The sequence below is a fragment of the Podarcis tiliguerta genome (assembly GCF_965153285.1).
Source record: "Podarcis tiliguerta genome assembly, chromosome: 17".
NCBI classification, from domain to species: domain Eukaryota; kingdom Metazoa; phylum Chordata; class Lepidosauria; order Squamata; family Lacertidae; genus Podarcis; species Podarcis tiliguerta.
In genome coordinates, this window is record NC_139550.1 from 28,361,434 (window position 1) to 28,378,672 (window position 17,239).

At 44.7% G+C, this 17,239-nt stretch overlaps 1 protein-coding gene and 1 long non-coding RNA gene across 8 annotated transcripts in view; one reads left to right on the forward strand and one right to left on the reverse strand.

Moving 5' to 3' along the window:
- RFX3 (regulatory factor X3) overlaps positions 1-8,103 on the reverse strand; it is a 116,461-nt gene extending 108,358 nt beyond the window's left edge. For 2 of the 7 annotated variants that reach the window (XM_083419839.1, XM_083419835.1), the window contains exon 1: positions 7,778-8,081. The gene's annotated coding sequence lies outside the window, so the exon portion shown is untranslated. Of the gene's footprint in view, positions 1-7,777 lie in introns of all 7 variants that reach the window. The other 5 variants (XM_083419836.1, XM_083419833.1, XM_083419834.1 and 2 more) reach the window with 4 other exon arrangements.
- On the forward strand, positions 6,811-16,040 carry LOC310668029. Its single transcript, XR_014506558.1, has 2 exons — positions 6,811-7,373; positions 15,768-16,040. It is a non-coding gene; the product is annotated as an uncharacterized lncRNA (long non-coding RNA).
- The last annotated feature ends 1,199 nt before the right edge of the window (positions 16,041-17,239 follow it).

A 17,239-nucleotide genomic window follows, 5' to 3' on the forward strand; every position in this document is an offset into this window, starting at 1 on the left:
CCTCTTCTGATTTTGAGTCCATAACTCTATTGTTTGTTTGTTTTTTAAAAGAAGCAGCAGCAGCAGGGAGCAGTAAGGGGCAGGTCTAACAATGAACTACCAAAAGTGATTATTCAGACAATGGCAGTTCAGTTCTGTGTTTAGCCATGACACACTCAATAATAATAATAATAATAATAATTAACATCATCATCATCATCATCATCACCACCACCAGCATTTACTAGATGAAGACCAAGTTGGTATCTTTATTTAGCTATCAAGATCTCTTGGACTTGTTTGAGTCCATTCATTGTCGGTCCAACCTCCTACAGGCACTTAGCACAATCCCCACACGTAGAGCCGAGTACTTCACAATCAATCTGTTGCACACATACAATCCCACTCACTCCCCCTCTTTCGACATCTTCCTGGTTTCATTAGCTTTTACACCTCCTCAGTATGGTGGCAGTCAGTGTTCTTTTGAGAACAGATTTTACTCAAGAAGAGTCAATCTGGCCCTAAGCATATGTAGCAATATACCTTGCATTTACTTAATTGGCTGATTTAAAACTGAAATTCGAGTCTTAACTAAAATCTCCTATTGTTATGAACACAGGTTGTATTCCAGCAGAATCCTTGCACAAGCAGAATAGACCTCTGCCAGCACAACAGTACTTCCCCTTCCACTCCTCCCACCCGCCCATATCTGCTCCAGATTTGTACAATGTTGGATTATAATGACCATGACTGTTTCATCAAACAAGGAAAAGTTAAAATCCCTTCAATTTTCTAGATTTATTTATTTATTTATACTATTTAATCCAGTAGAAATGGTAGACGGCACGTTACAGGAGCAAAAAATGATAACAAACAGGACAGCACTTCAGATGATAAACATTAAACTGTTGCATCCTGAACAGTTTCAAAAGATTTTTTTTGAACCTTATAAAGTCCACCACATAGACTATTTATGCCAAATTTAATGTGACTAGGACGAATCATCTTTATTTAAAGTGGTTACCTTGAGGTTTCATAATGGTAGGGTGCTGTTTGATGCCTCTCCCTGACCTATAACGAGTGCTCTCAGGCTTGTATATTATACAAGATTATTCTACTTTATTCTACCTTTTTGAGTAGTACCTTGTATTTAACGAAACACTAACATTTCCGGTAATTCAATCACACTGTTAATCCTTTTTGAAAATGTATAACTTGGCATTTACATGACGACCTTTTTCCCCAGGCTCAAGGTGACTTTTAGCCATCTTTAGCCGAGAGCCACATACCTTGTCAATCATTTCACTAGCTTTGCAAGTCATAGCCCACAAATACACTTACATTTACTATACGCAAACATACTCATGCAAAATATCTGATGCACACCAAGAGCTGTAGGAGGTGGTTAAGAGGAAGATTTTGTAAACTGCCTTGGGAATGCTGGTTGACCACTGAGGGAGAAAATTTATCTGTTATTACTAATTATTGTATAACTGATTTGTTACCCAATACAAAAAGTCTCTAGGCAACTAACATATACAATTTAAAAACCCATCACATTTAACAAAAAGAGAATTATAAAAAACACACAGAAACCAACAATAAGCATGATTATCATATTCCCTCCAAAGCCTGTGAAAAATATAAATTTTGGGGAAAAACTCTAATTTACAAAAGCACCCCAACATGCAGAAAATTCCTACTCATCTTAGGTGACAAATAAAGTAACTTTTTCTACCATAGGTTTGATGCATGTTCAGCCCAATGTAAGCTCAGCAACCTTTAAAATGTATGCATGCACAACTTGCATTGGCTTTTCACATGAATACATGTCAGTTATTCACTAGACTGTATTGACTTCACAAAATAGCAGTGTTCCAGAATTAAGTGTCCATGTGAATCCAAAGATATAGCAGATAGGATAATAATGTAAACTTTCTCTCATAATCATTGTCAAGTAAAAGATAATTTAAACACAGCAAAGTCTAGGAGAATATTCCTACTTTAGTGGTTGAGTATGCAGTTCTGCAAGCCAATTATACATTAGTTGGGTGGTGCTGGAACAATTAAGTATTAGTCTATCCTATGCTCCAATTTACAACAAATCTTTAGGATCAGGCTTTTAAGACTCCTACCTTGCTTTTTATTTATACCAAATGGAAAAATCCATTTAAAATATTGTGAACATGAAGAGAGCACCAGTGCCTAAAATCCAAAGTTTTAATGAGGTTATAACACCAGATGAATTTAAATCCATCCTTAATCACACTTTTTCAGCTATGTACTCTAGGCTGCACGTATTTTTAAAAATACCAACTGTTCTTGTCAGGACCGGCTAGCATAACATCTGCTATTCTGCTGGATAAGTCATTAGGAATATACAAAAGTATAATGAATATACAGGAACAATTTTTTAAAAGTAAGTAGAAAACAATGTGTTAAATAGTACTTGCAAAAGAAATGGGGGGGGCAATAACAGAATCAGCATAATCAAGCACTAAATGTTCATATAGTTTCTCAACAAGAAGGCCTAAAATGCCTACTAACATTCTTTTTCCTGCCCAAACGAGCAGCTCCCAAAAATCAAACTCACTTATGAGAGATCAGTAACCAGTCTGCGGTCCAATGTACCTTTATGCATCATGGCAGTGGTACAGAGCTTCACACAGAGAGGGATTTTCCATTCTTGTCCATAAAGACAAAATACTATACCCCTGATGTACGCAACTGCACACAGAGCATTTCTCACCCCTAGAACAGAGTTTTAAATATTGCCACTCCCCAATTATGCTAAAGGGTTTCTTTACAGACACCATGATCATATCAGAAATGTACCTGCAACTTGCTGCCTTTCTAGATGCATGATCTCACAAATAGCACATTCACAATATAAACATGAACAAAGAAATAACAAGACTACAGCAAGATAAATTTAAGTTAGGCGTCTGGAGAAAAACATCAAAAACTATTCAACGATGGAGTAAGATACTTGGACAGCTTAAACAATCCTCTTGGAGATTTCTAAGTTGGACATTTTTATTTTTGAAATGCTCAAAGTATAGTTTATCCTATTTCTTTTCAGAATGCTAATCTAATGAATATTATTATTTAATCAAAATTATTTATTTAAATCATAAAAGTGATTTTAAGCGGCTTACACAAGGGCTGTCACATTCCTGCAATGAATGTATGACTTGTCTCTTAAATTATTCAGAAGTGACTGTCCCATAAAAACCAGACCCCACTTATTTTGTCCTATTGCAGATGTCCCATGGTGCATTCCCATCCCACAGTTGTTTTATGGCTCTTTCTTCCTCACCACAGGACAGGTCTACATGCCACAGGAACTTATCTCCATTAGGCTTCCAGGAGAAGGAGCAAGTGAAAACGCTATAGGAAGCCAGGAGAAAGGTCTTCCACTTTCACTGGCCCAACAGATACTACTAACTGGACTCCACCACTCAGCGTTCCTAGCTACTGCCACAGACTGGGCCTGAAGGCAGCTGGAGTCCAATACCGGCAGAGCTACAAGTCCACCACCCCTACAGTAGCAGCTTCCTTCTTGTAGATGGCGACAACCAAGACCCAAATCATATTTACAATGTGTATTTCAGTAACTATTTTGTATCCTGTGGAAGGGGACTGTATCACTTCCAGCAGGCTCCAGCACAGGTGAAGAGCTAAGAAGAGGCTAACAAGATATGGGAAGATCAATGACCTTGGCTTACACAAAGGAGAAGCAACTTTTTGCTGCTGCTGCTGCTGCTGCTGCTGCTGCTGCTGCTGGCACGTACACACACACAGACCCCTTCCACCCAAGTGAAGTCCTAACCAGTAGTTGCAGAACTGAGGTTTGAGGGAAACGTTGAGTATTCCTTACATGGGAAGAGCAATCACTCTCTGAGTGAGCAAGATTCAACTGTTTTCCCCAAGGTTTGAAGTTACAGCTGGTGACCCATATGGATGCAGTGGTTCCTCTTTAGTGTGAGGCACTTCCGCAAACTACCCACTTTCTGTCAGCCTTCTCCATTCAAGCTGAACCAAGGGGAAAATGATGCTGCTCCCCTCCACAAAATTCCACAGCAAGCCAAGGATTACTTGAATACAGTGTTAACTGTATGCGCAAATCAGGTGCTACACGATGCTAAAGAAAGGGCAAGAACTGTTTGCATGTCAGATGTATACACATGATAAAGAGTACAAAAGAGAGGGAATGTACTTGTGTGCATGTATGTATAATATCTATGTAAGAGGGGGTAGGGGATATGCCTACATGTGAGACTATACAAATGCACCCTTATGTGCAATTCCTAGTAACTGAACATTGGCTATGCAGCCCAGAAGAGTTTCTCCAGATTTATAATAATAATATCAATAATTTATTATTTAAACCACACTCATCTGGCTGGGTTTCCCCAGCCACCCTGGGAGGCTTCCAACAAAATATTAAAATACAGTAGTCTGTTAAACATTAAAAGCTTCCCTAAACAGGAATGCCTTCAGATGTCTTCTAAAAGTCTGGTAGTTGTTCTTCTCTTTGACATCTGGTGGGAGGGCGTTTCACAGGGCAGGTGCCACTACCGAGAAGGCCCTCTGCCTGGTTCCCTGTAACTTGGCTTCTCGCAGTGAGGGAACCACCAGAAGGCCCTCAGCGCTGGACCTCAGTGTCCAGGCTGAATGATGGGGGTGCTGACACTCCTTCAGTTTCCGTTCTACTTAATAATATGTAGAAATCCACATCACAACCATGTAGTATACAAACACGGCAGTAAATAAAAACATGGATCTTTGCTATAATAGTGGGTAAACATTACACTTCTCTTGGAAAGGGGGTATTTATACCCTCAAATAGGTGCAAGCATCAGATAAGCAAGGAAACGTGGGCCATTGGTGGGAGTACTAAATTTGGTTGGAAGCTGCAGCTCTCGTTAGTTAGGAAATTGGGAAATTGGAATAAGAACAAAAACATGGATTTAATGTATGTTCAGATGTTTGTCTTTTGAACTATCATCTCATGAAATGCCCTTAGCTCTTGGGATAGGATAGAACAAAAACTGTACACAGTATCTCAAGAAGCACAGGAAGAACAAAAACTAATTTGTTTTATAAATACACAAGATAAATAAATTAAAATTGATACACACTCAGGGGTATGCTGGTCATGGGGGGGGTGTCAAGGGAGAAGGTTCCCTTTTAAAAAAATCATAGGAGGAAAGGGCATTTCTGATTCACAATGCCATAGATTTGAGTCTTGAGCAGGCAAACAAATCTACTCTGCCTCCTAGGGATCAACTCAGTAAGTATCAGAGCACCAATTCTGGTATCTTATACCTAACAGTGATACCACAGGAATTATATATGGCTAAGAGTAATTTAGCAACATTTGTGAACCGAAGTATCAGCAACAAGAATGGCTACTGAACCTGTCATTAGAAGACACAAATATTCCATTCCCTCCCCCTCCCCCCAAAAAACAACCCTAATCTGATTAGTTGGGGAATTGTAGTGGGTGGGGAAAGGGTTCCCTCCTTGAACTATCAGATCATAAGGTATCTAACTAAACTTTCCAGACTAGACAAATATCCTACCCTATTGCTTTCTGCCTTTGGAAGACTAATCTCACTGATCAAGGACTGCACTGTTGTATTAAATGTGCTAGAGAGAAGACAATCATCAGATCCGTTTCCTAGCTATAAACATCTAAAATAAGACAACAGGTGGATGCAACCAATAGGAGGAATGAAGAAAATCACTGTCACCCTGAAAGACTATAAACAGGTAAACTATATTCTGAAGTGGCTTTATCTTCTGCACAAACAAAATAATTGTATTCAATATTCACATGTTAATGTGTAATAGGAGAATGATGTATTGCTTCTCCTGTTCAATCTTCACTGAATTATCATGTACCTTTAGTATAGAAGGTGTAAGATATGTTTATGGAATAAAACTATGTGGCACACAAATCTCAATTCAGAAAATAGTCCCAGCTTTACCAAAGCATCAATTATCTAACCTAATCTGCTCTGCACTTGACAATTCAAGGAATAATAGACACTGCCACATTCTTCAGGGGTTGCTCTGTCAAATAAATCAATATCTTTCTGTTGGCACTGCTACAAACAACAACCAGTTCCATGCAGGTTTCACAAATGTGAGGAATAACAATTATTAACAAATAAATTAGGCTTCTTTATAAAGAATCAACAAAATTTACAGGACTCCAGTTAGGAAACATTAGCACCTCTCCAAAAATCATAATAATTAAAAGCAGTGAAGTAACAAGACTTTTCATGTCATTAGTATCCATGCAGATCAATCCTATGCATGTTTACACAGAAGTAAGTCCTATTTAACGGAGTTAAATTGAGCATACACGCAGGTACAGACGCTTATAGTCTAAATAATACATTGACTCCAATGACTACTCATTGAAAGGTGATTTGGGGCTATATTAAGAAAGGGAGTGGGGTCAGGTGCAAAGTAACTGAACATCAACAAGCAGTCCCACCGAGGAAGAGGCATCACAAATGTTACCTTTTGTCCATAAAGAAAAAGTGATTACCATATGCTCTAAGTACTAATCTGCAGATCTTAACTAACAACAAGAAAATGATTAAATACACAGATATTTCAAGTTCAGAAGATTCATAATTCTTTATGGTTGATCAGTTTCAGAATTTGGGGAAATTAAAAAGTCGCAAGTAAAAACAGTAAGATACCACTAAAAACTACATTAATTAAATAAATAAAATTTCTAGGTACATGTTTCCCCCCCCCTTTTTAATTCATGCCCATGTTTAATAAGTCTCATAAATAAAATGAAATTTCATTTCTTTACGTGAGTGCCCTCTAATCCCAAAGCTCCAGTTAATAAAACATAAAATGCAGATTCTCTACCAGCCACAGGCACACTCCAGGTGGGCAAGCTACAGTATAGCCAAGTTACGCACAGGCAGTCAATTTGGATTAAAACTCGAGCATGCAAATACTGAATTTCTGCAAGATTTCTCCCACTAAACCTGTGTTTATGTAGCGAGGTGTTTAAAGCAGGAGAGTGATTTGCAGCACAAGGAGGGTTGTTTGCATGCGAATGACCAAGGCACAGGAGCAACCTGCTCCCCCCAAAGCCCAGAAGAGGTTAAAGAGGCAGCGAGGAGGGGAGGAGGAGGAGGATCAGGAGAGAAAAGTTCACCCACAGCCTCGCAACCCCGACGGGAGCCCGAGGCCCACACGCTAGTTCCGAGAAAGAGAGAGACGGATTCGGGCTGCTGAATCCGAAGCGAGAGCGCAGCGAGACCCGGAGGGAGATGCGGACCGCCCGCCGCTGCACCTGACTCCCCCCGCGACACCACCATCGCAGCTCCCGAGGATCTCGGCAGGGCAAACAGCAGGCAAGTACCAAAAGGGGCTTTTTTTCTGCATTGCCGCCAATGATGATGATGATTTTTATTTGCAAACCCCACGCAGAGTTGCTTAGTTTGTGACCTTACTCCCCCCCCCCCAAAAAAAATAAAACCCCACACCAAACCGGCAGGTCGAAGCAAACAAAAAGCTCTGTCCCCCCCGGCGCCCCCTCCCTTCCCCCCTCCAAACTCCTCCGCGGGGGGAGGGGGCGCCGCCGCGAGGAGGACGCCAAGCAGGCCGGGCGGGGGGGGGGGCGCCGCGGGGATTTCTCTTCCACGCGCGCGTCGCTCTCGCGGGGCAGCCGGCCTTCGCTTCTCCCCCCCCCCCCCGGGCAGAGCCAGGCCGGGAAAGGGAGGGGGGCGAGGGAGGGGGGCGCGAGCGGCATATTCACCTGGGCTGAGGGGGGCTGCCGGGGCGCCGCCGCTGCTGTGGCCGCTGGCTGTGGTGGTGGTGGCGGTGGTGGTGGGCGAGGCTGAGGCGCCGCGGGGCGAGGAGGAGGAGGAGGAGGAGGACGGGGGTGAGGAGGAGCCGCGGCGGGAGGAGGAGGAGGCGGCGGCGGCGGCGGCGGAGTCGGAGCGGAGCCGTTGTTGTTGGTGGGTAACAGTCGCCAGGACTACGGTGACTATGGCGCCTGGCTCTCAAGGCAACCGTTGCTATAACTCACAAAAGGGAGAGAGACACAGAGAGGGAGGAGACCAGCAGGCGCCGGCCCAGCCTCGCGCGCCGGAAGGGGCGGCGCCAAGACCCTGACGGACAGCCCGCCGCCCACTCCAGGGCCAGAGACGCGAGGGGGGGAGGGGGCTCGGCCGGCGCATCACCGCGCATGCGCGAGTCAGGCACCCGACGGGAGACCGTTGGCCCGCGCGGTGCTTTGCGCACTCGGCCCGCCTGGCCGCCTTCTCCTCGGCGCGCGCGGACGCCCCACACTCTCCTCACCCCCCTTCTCCGAGCGCGCGAGCAGGGAGGGGCACGCGACGCCTCGCTCCCGCCCGCGTGGGGGAAACCTGGCCGTCGTCACTTCCGGCCCAGGGGGGCTCGGGAGGAGGCAGAGCGAGGCCAGGGCGGCGGCGGGGCCCGGATGTGCGGCGGCGCGGCTGAGGCGGGAGGCGCCCGGCCGGCAGGAGGAGGAGAAGCGCCAAGTTCGCGCCTCGCCGCTCCGTCCGCGCGCGCTCCCTCGGGGACGTGGGGGAGGAGGGGACGGAGCCCCTTCCAGGTGGGGAGGAGGGGGCGCCTGGCTCGTCCCTCTGAGGGAAGAAGGCCGGCCTGGCGGGGGGGAGGAGAGCGACCTTCTCCCCTCTCCCCCCTCCCAATGGCAAGAGGCCCCCGGTCGGAGGAACGGGGTGAGAGGCCTCTGGGGCCCCGCCATGGGGGGGGGGGAGAGGAGGGTCCCCGGCGGAGAGAGGCCTCTGGAATCTGCAGTGAAGAAGGGTTTTCTTCGGGAAGGGCCCCCCTCGGCATAGCTGTCAACTTTCAGAATTGAAAATAAGGGATCAGCAGCCACACCTGTCCCGGGGACAGTCTACGAGATATCTAACAATCTCGTAGCAGCGGGAAATGGCGCTGGAATAAGGGAATTTCCCGCAAAAAGGGGGAAGGTTGACAGCTATAGGTTTCCAGTCTGAATTTGGGGCTTCCTGTTACCAAAAACTGCTCGGCTACCACGAAATAATGGGATAATACCACGGGACAAATGCAAGGTTGTGTGCTTAGGGAGGAAGAACCAGATGCTCCAATATCAGATGCATGGGCATAGCCAAGAGAGGCAGCTGCCATCCAGGAAATAAAATCTGCTTGACTAAGGGAGGTTCTGCCCCCTTAGCATATACTGGCTGTGCCTTGTGATCATAGCTGTCAACTTTCAGATTTGAAAATAAGGGATCAGCAGCCTCAAAAATAAGGAATCAGGAGTCTCGCCTGTCCCGGGGATAGTCTACGGGATATCTAACAATCCGCGATAGCAGCGGGAAACAGCACTGGAATAAGGGAATTTCCCGTACAAAAAGGAAAGGTTGACAGCTATGCCCCTCAGGCAGCCGGGGCAGGAGACGGGCCCCAGCTTTCATAGGCCCCGCTGCCCCTGCCAGCCTCCCTGGCCAGACCAGAGTGGGTCTTTTCCCAGGCCCAGAGGAGCCCTTGCAGCTCCCCATGAGCTTCCTCCTGTGGCCCTGGCAAAGGGCCCCCTCCCGCGAAAGGCCCCAGCAAAACCCCCCCAGGGGGGTGGCATGGTCAGCAGGACAGCAGTACCTTGGTTCCCCAATGGCTTAGTTGCTGAACAAATTGGCTCCCAAATGCCGCAACTCCGGAAGTGAGTGTTCTGGTTTCCAAACGTTTTTCGGAAGCCGAACATCCGACACGGCTTCCGCTTGAGTGCAGGAAGCTCCTGCAGCCAATTGGAAGCTGCATCTTGGTTTTCGAATGATTTTGGGAGTCGAACAGCCTCCCAGAACAGATCAAGTTCAAGAACCAAGGTCCCACTGTGTTTCCTTTTGATTGTGGGTGGAGGTCCCCAAGTGGGGAGCGGTTCCGGATCTGAAAACTTGGACTCCGAGGGTGTGATATTGTGTGGCAAACACCTGAGAAGAAGCCCAGCCAAGACCCTTGGCCATTGGGTTACACAGTAGAGGTTTGTGTTAATGTGTAAGGAGACCCGAGCATCTTTGTGCTGAAGTGGCGCATAGACACCTCTAAAACAAAACTCTGCCATGCAAAAAGAGAAACCGCCACGTCTGTAGAAGTCTCCACAGTGCAGCATGTCTATAAGGAACCAGTCTGGTGTCCTAACCAAACTGCAGGAATGGAGACAGGACTTGCTTGGAATTTGGCAGAATTTTCTCGCCTCGGTTGGATACTCCTGCAATATACAGTCCTCAAAAAAGCAAGCAAGCTGGAGTAGCTCTTTAATAAAGAAGTTGTAAACAGGGGCATTATTGATGCCTTGATTTTATACTGTGCTCCAATCTTCTCACCTGACTCAATTCCTGTTCCCCTCTAAAAACGCAATCTAGACATCTGCCCATTTGTTGATTTCCCACTAGATCTCCTTGGCCCTTACAGCTCGGACATCACTCCCCAATAGCAAATACGAAGGCCGGGGGGAGCATTTCCCTTTGCATTGCATAAAACTAGATAAGCAGACTCTGAGGCTCGCAAGAAGTGTCTGCCTGGAGCTGAGCTGGCCTCCTCTGCCTGGGAAGATCAGCACCAGCTGCATGGGGACAGCACTCCACGTGGCGCACAGATGTTGCCTTCAGGAAACAGCAGTGATTCTGCCCCACTCCCACCCCCCAGATTTTTCCTGAAATTATGAGGATATATGTATATTTTTGCAGTTTTCCCCACTAAGTTTCTGATTCTACCTGTCCTTTTTCAGTTGAATTGCCGTTGTCTTTTAATCTATTTTTGCATATTGTTGGTGCATACATATGCAACCTATTCTCCACGTCATCACACCTAACCAAATATATCATGTGTGATCCTCTGTGACCCGATAGGAGTTGCAGAATATTAAATACACACCAGATTGTCAAGGAAATGGACATTTCACCTGTGGAAATGAATGTGTACTTAAAGCCTGGAAGTTGTGCCTGGGTCTCAAAAAAAATGTACATAGGTCTTATACTGTGTCAGACCATTTTTCCATTTAGCTCAGGGTTGTTCACTCTCCAGGTTTCCTGCCTTACCTGGGATTTGAGCCTTCATGCAGGTGCTCTACAACTTAATCCAGTTGTTCTCTTGCTGTAGCTCTTAGCTGAGAAGTTATTTCATCATTTCAGTAAACCTGAGTGCAAACCCTTAACTGCAAAAAGAAGCCTTTCATATCATTAGTACCAATGCAGCAATACAGGAAATACATGACCATAAAGGGAATTTAAGCATTAAGGGTTGTATCTAAGTTAATGGACCAAAGTTAGTCATGTCCATTAATTTAAATGGGTATAACAGGGCTTATGGGTTAGCAGGGCTAACTTTGGATATAACTATATTTTCCTTCCAATTTTGTGGTTCTCTTGAACTTTTGAGGCAAGTAGCTAGGGAAGGAAATATTTAAATTTTAAGAACAATTTCATGTTTGTAGTTTCAGCAAAGCAAACAGAAATTGAGATAAAAGCTTTAATATTAAAATGTTATAATTTCTAGCAGTGCATACAATTAACTCTTGAAATTAAGAGGGCAGGCGATAATTTCATGATCACTTGAATGTTACAGTTAAACCTTTTCTCAGATAATACACATTGCTTTTACAAAATAAAATTTATCTTGGAAGTTATAGGAAGTGTGTGTGTGTGTGTGTGTGTGTGTAAAAAACAGGAATTATAGTCTACTTCACATGCAAGTGTCACAAACCCAGAACACATACTGGGGTGGCACTGGGTCTAAACCATCAAGCCACTTGGGCTTGCCAATTGTAAGGTCAGCAGTTTGAACCACCATGACAAGGTGAGCTCCTGTTGCTCTGTCCCTGCTCCTGCCAACCTAGCAGTTTGAAAGCACACCAGTGCAAGTAGATAAATAGGTACTGCTGCGGCGGGAAGGTAAACGGCATTTCTGTGCGCTCCGGTTTTCGTCATGGTGTCCCGTTGTGCCAGAAGCGGTTTAGTCCTGCTGGCCACATGACCTGGGCAGCTGTCTGTGGACACCTCGGCCTGAAGCGAGATGAGCGCCTCAACCCCGTAGTCGCCTTTACTGGACTTAACCGTCCAGGGGTCCTTTACCTTACTGAGGTTTCCTTTTTCTCCTGCCTTTAAAGTAGTATTTGAAGCCTTATCCTGTATCTGACATTATAAGACTCGTGAAATGAAAAACATAGTTAGCAAATCCAGGGAAATTAGCAGATGTAAGAAAACTGGTTTCACTTAAGGGATGCAAATAAACATAGACGCAGGCTCAAACTAGAAAATAAAAGAAATGCTTGCAGACTGGCCTGCTAATAACTTTAATCTGACATAGTAGATGTTTGTAAGCAAAGTCCTTTAAAACTCAGAGCACACTGTTAGGGGCTGGCCTGAGAAGTGAAGTATAATATTGCCATATGTGTTCTTTACTGTAGGTGAGTTTGTGTTATGGTAAAAAAAAAAGTTGGTGGCTTTAAAAAGCAGAAAAGCATATCCCATGAAGCACAGTTAACAAAGAAACAAGTCAGTTTTCCTGCCACTTAAAAATATGGCCACTCGGCTCAGGGAAGACGAAAGGAAAAGACAGCAATATTGTCTCTAGAAGATGGGCCATTCTGGTAACCACACAAACTGATCAGGCAGACAAATAACTGGGTAGAATTGAAAGTGAACTCTATTCAGAGAACGGGAGATTTTAGCATATTATTTTTAAATATGTATATTTCTGACGGGCATCGCAGAATTATTCTGGTGGATACCATCCTGTCTTAAATCTAATACATTATGGAGTGTTAGGGGAGGGGTAATACCTTGTGGGGGATACATTGTGCTCCTTCAGTGGTAGTTTGTCCACCTTTGGTCCCCACCCTGCACTCAGCTCTCACCTGTGCTCCTAGGAGCTGTCAGCATGCAACAGCGGCCACATCCCGGGAACGACTTTGACTGACCGGCTAAACCAGGTGAGGGGAGCCGATGGATCTCAAACCCTGATTGAGTTAGGGGCTTCCACTGCAGGCAAACACAGACTTTGGCCGATGGAGCAGATGAGACCAAGAGTGGGTCCAACAGTCAAGAAGGAGGTTTCTGCACATGCCGCAGAGGGAAGTGAGGGGCAGATAAGGCTCATCAATCTGGGTAGGAAGCCCATCTAGGAGAAGGAAAACGCTGATTGGAAACATCTGCTGCCTTGGAAGATAGCTTCAGGAGAAGAAAACGATACACACATCTGGAGCAGAGTCCCTAAGCCGGTTGGGTGGCACCTTGTACACTTCATTCCAGCAACTGCAGCCAAGTTAGTGCCCAAAGGTCTTGCTCTGCTTTCCTTGGGATCACATCAGTGAGGTGGTCTGGGCCATAGCTGTCAACCATCCCTTATTTGGCAGGAAAGTCCCTTATCCCAGCGCCGTGTCCCGCTGCTGTCCCTTACTGTTGATGTCCCTTAAATTTCCTGGGTTTCAAAGGAAGCAGCTCCTCTCCCTCCCTCCCTGCTGGCCAGGGAGGAGGGAGGCTCCAACTGTGTTGCTTGGCTGCGTTGCTCACCCAATAAGGAGTCTAAGAACGACTGGGGGTTGGAGCTTGCATGCCTTGTGCCAATCAAATCAGCCGCGTTGCCTGGGGACTCGCCTTTGCTCAGCGCTTCCCAGCGGAGAGGTGACGCTGGTTTTCCTTGCTGCATCCCCTTTGCCAGGTTGCTGCGCTGTGGGAACCACCGCTTGAGGCTTCGTTTGGCTGCTGACTGGGCTTTCTGCCTTTGGCTCAGAGGGGCTCAGAAGTTGAACATACCTGTGCCCAGAAAATCCCTTATTTTGGCTGCTGATCCCTTATTTTCGAGGCTGCTGGTCCCTTATTTTCAAATCCGTAAGTTGACAGCTATGGTCTGGGCAGCCCAGAACCTCGAGACCCACCACCCAGACTAGTGCCTTGGGGAAGTCACTTCGGTGCTGGTAATGCAGTGGTTTGACTCCATTGTTTCTCAGGACAGACGGATGCCAACAACAATTTTTGTGAATTCTGCTCCCAGCTAACTGTGGAAGACCAGTGATTCAGTAGCACTAGATCTCCTCCTTGTGTGAAAAATATCTGCTTCACCAGGCTTGATCTCAGATGGGTGCCAGCATGAGACTGATCCACACCATCTGCACTGGCATCAGAGTCTGGCTTCATTATGGGCCACTGTTGGTGTCTTGAGTCCTTTCCTGCGCTGTCCCTAACTGCAGAGATAATTTGTCCTGTGACTCTGCTTCCTGATTCTGTTTGTCTTGGGAGCCACAAGTGCCCACAGCATTTAATGTCAGATGCAATAAGCGATTTAGTGAGTCATTTTTAAACATCACAGAACATGCTGTTGGTGTAGTAGCATTGTGAGGACACTCTGCTGGCATTCCTACAGGAAGATAATATGCCAGTGTAGATATTTAGGTCTGGGGTGTAAATTAATTTAAAATCCACAATTTGCATCTTAACTAGCGTATGAATCTGGCTGCATAACAACTTTAAAAACAGGAAAGCATTATTTTATTTCAGATATGCAGCGCAATTTCTCCTGTATAATTGAACACATTTTAAAAAGTAATAAATACAAGTACTTTTTTAAAAATTGTGTTCAATCCTACAGAAAAAAAATGCATTCTATATCTGATTTAAAACTGCTGAAGGAGCTTTGAACTTTGGACTTCTGGTTTATAATAGTGGGGAGTCAAATGAGCCAAAGAGGCTTGGGCTCACTACACTGATTGGGCACTGAAATTACAAGATAACATTTATATTTCAGTTCAAGGTGTTTGATTTTCAATTCAGGGTTGCCTTATTTGTCATTGCTGATACATGACACCATAATTACAGTCTTCGTTTTAAAATGTGATATCATTCTTCACCTAGAAAAAATAACCTTTAAAGAAAGAACTCTCATTTCAGCTGAAGATTGATGTAAGACAAGCAGTGCTAATGTGAATAATAAAGATTTGATATAAAATAGTACTTCCTGACAAAAGATTTTAAGTGAGGTTAATTATTAAACATGCCTGTCAGGGTTTGGGAAAAAAAGAGAGAGAAAAAACACCAGCCCTGCACGTAACTCTTCGTGACACCAAACCTAGTATTCAGTGAGAAAAATAAAGATGGGTACAGAAAACAGTCCCCAGAATGTATTTTCCTAGAAATTAGTACAGGCAAAGCAGAGTGGCCAGGAATAATAAAAATGCCATTTGTTGTGATTTAGTTCTGCCAGGGTGAGAAAAACTTGCATGTGAAACAACATCACCAGGAGGGAAAGCCTTAGTACAAAAATAATGGAAAAGAAAAGGAGAAAGTGGTTCTCCAAAGTGCCAGCTATTAATGTTTATTGTAGCTCAACACGTTTTGGAACTGAATGTTGCTGTGTATCTGGCACCATATGGAAGACTTCCTTTGCCAGAAAGGCAGCAGCATTTGTGTCAGCTCCTTTGGAAAGTCTTGGGTTGCTCCTCAAGAAGAAACTTCAGTTCTGAAACATGTAGAGCTACAATAAACATTAATAGCTGGCACTTTGGAGAACTCGCTTCTTTTGGCTTTCCTTTTGGTTCCTGTGCCTCCGTTTTTCTTCTTAAAATCCTTAAGCCGCCCACCCAGCTCTTGTTGGGGTCTCCTGTTCTCCACATTTCTCTTCTATTGTTCTTAACAAATTCTGGCTTTGGGTCTTGATGGACCTCTTTTCTTCCTACGCTCATCACAGTCAGTTCCAGGGCAGGTTGCATTGTCTGTTTTCTGACTCTTTTTTCCTTTTCTCTCTAGCAAAAGGACTGCCTTTTCGATTCCTGATGTAACAGAGCTGCAGAGTCTGCCAATATGCTGTTGGGAAAGGACTGGGTCTGTCTGTCTGTCTGGAGCAGAAAGAAGTACTAAATAATCTGTTTGCAGACAGACGGGAAGTTTGGTGCTGGAATAGTTTTCAGAGCTGCTGCTGTACTTTCCCCTGGCATCCTGTAAGAGTAACTACTGGCAGAACCAGCATCGACCATTTCAGTTCTGAAGCAATTCTGGCCATTAAACTGGTTGCAGAAAGTCTATTGCTTCAGGTTTTCTTCTTTCTTGTTCATTCATTTCTGCGTCTCCTTGGGAAATAATGGACTGCCCCAGATTTATTTTATTTTGCCTGATACAAAGCAAACATACTGTTCTCTTGTATGTTTTAATATAATGATACAAAAAAATCAACATTATCCTATTGAATATTCTCTGACATATAGTGTCATATTCCGTGATAAAATAAATGCAAAAAAGAGAGTTTAATCAAAAGATTTTTAAATAATATCTGATGTTGGCCCATTTGATTAAATCCATCTACTTCATTTCTTAGGAAAACTACAAAGATATTGGTTTACTTAGCGAAACAGTTAATTTCAATGCATTATTATCTTTTCACTGTGTCAAATAAATTTTCAGTTCATACCTAATAATTAAAGTGTGCTTTCAGACTGAAAAGGGAGTGTGTGAAATGGTGCCTTTATTACAGAGCAAATTTGCTCCCCTAATATCATTAGTATCTTGTGCTGGCTGGCAAACTTTGAAAGGTGTTCACATGGAAATCTAGGCAAGAAAGGGTAAAGAAAGTTCAGGCAATGGACTGGATCTTGAAATCTTGCTCTGCCATTAGGTGTGCTGAATGCCAGTGATGGGTAAACTGTGGCCCTCCAAATGTTGTTGGACTACAACTCCCATCATTCCTGACTGTTGCTCAGCTGGGGCTGGCAGATGAGGGTGTTCAGCAAATTCCCTATCCCTGCTGAATACCAATGACCATTTACCAATGTGGTATCACCACTGTGCAGGGGACGCGGGTGGCGCTGTGGGCTAAACCACAGAGCCTAGGACTTGCTGATCAGAAGGTCGGTGGTTCGAATCCCCACAACGGGGTGAGCTCTCGTTGCTCGGTCCCTGCTCCTGCCCACCTAGCAGTTCGAAAGCACATCAAAGTGCAAGTAGATAAATAGGCACCACTCCAGCAGGAAGGTAAATGGCATTTCTGTTCGCTGCTCTGGTTCACCAGAAGTGGCTTAGTCATGCTGGCCACATGACCCGGAAGCTGTGTGCTGGCTCCCTCGGTCAATAAAGCGAGATGAGCGCCGCAACCCCAGAGTCGGTCACGACTGGACCTAATGGTCAGGGATCCCTTTACCTTTTATCCTCTGCTCTATTGCCTACCATCAAGAACGATATAAGCTCCTGTTTAGTACAGGAGCAGTTGATCGATTAAGAAGATTTTT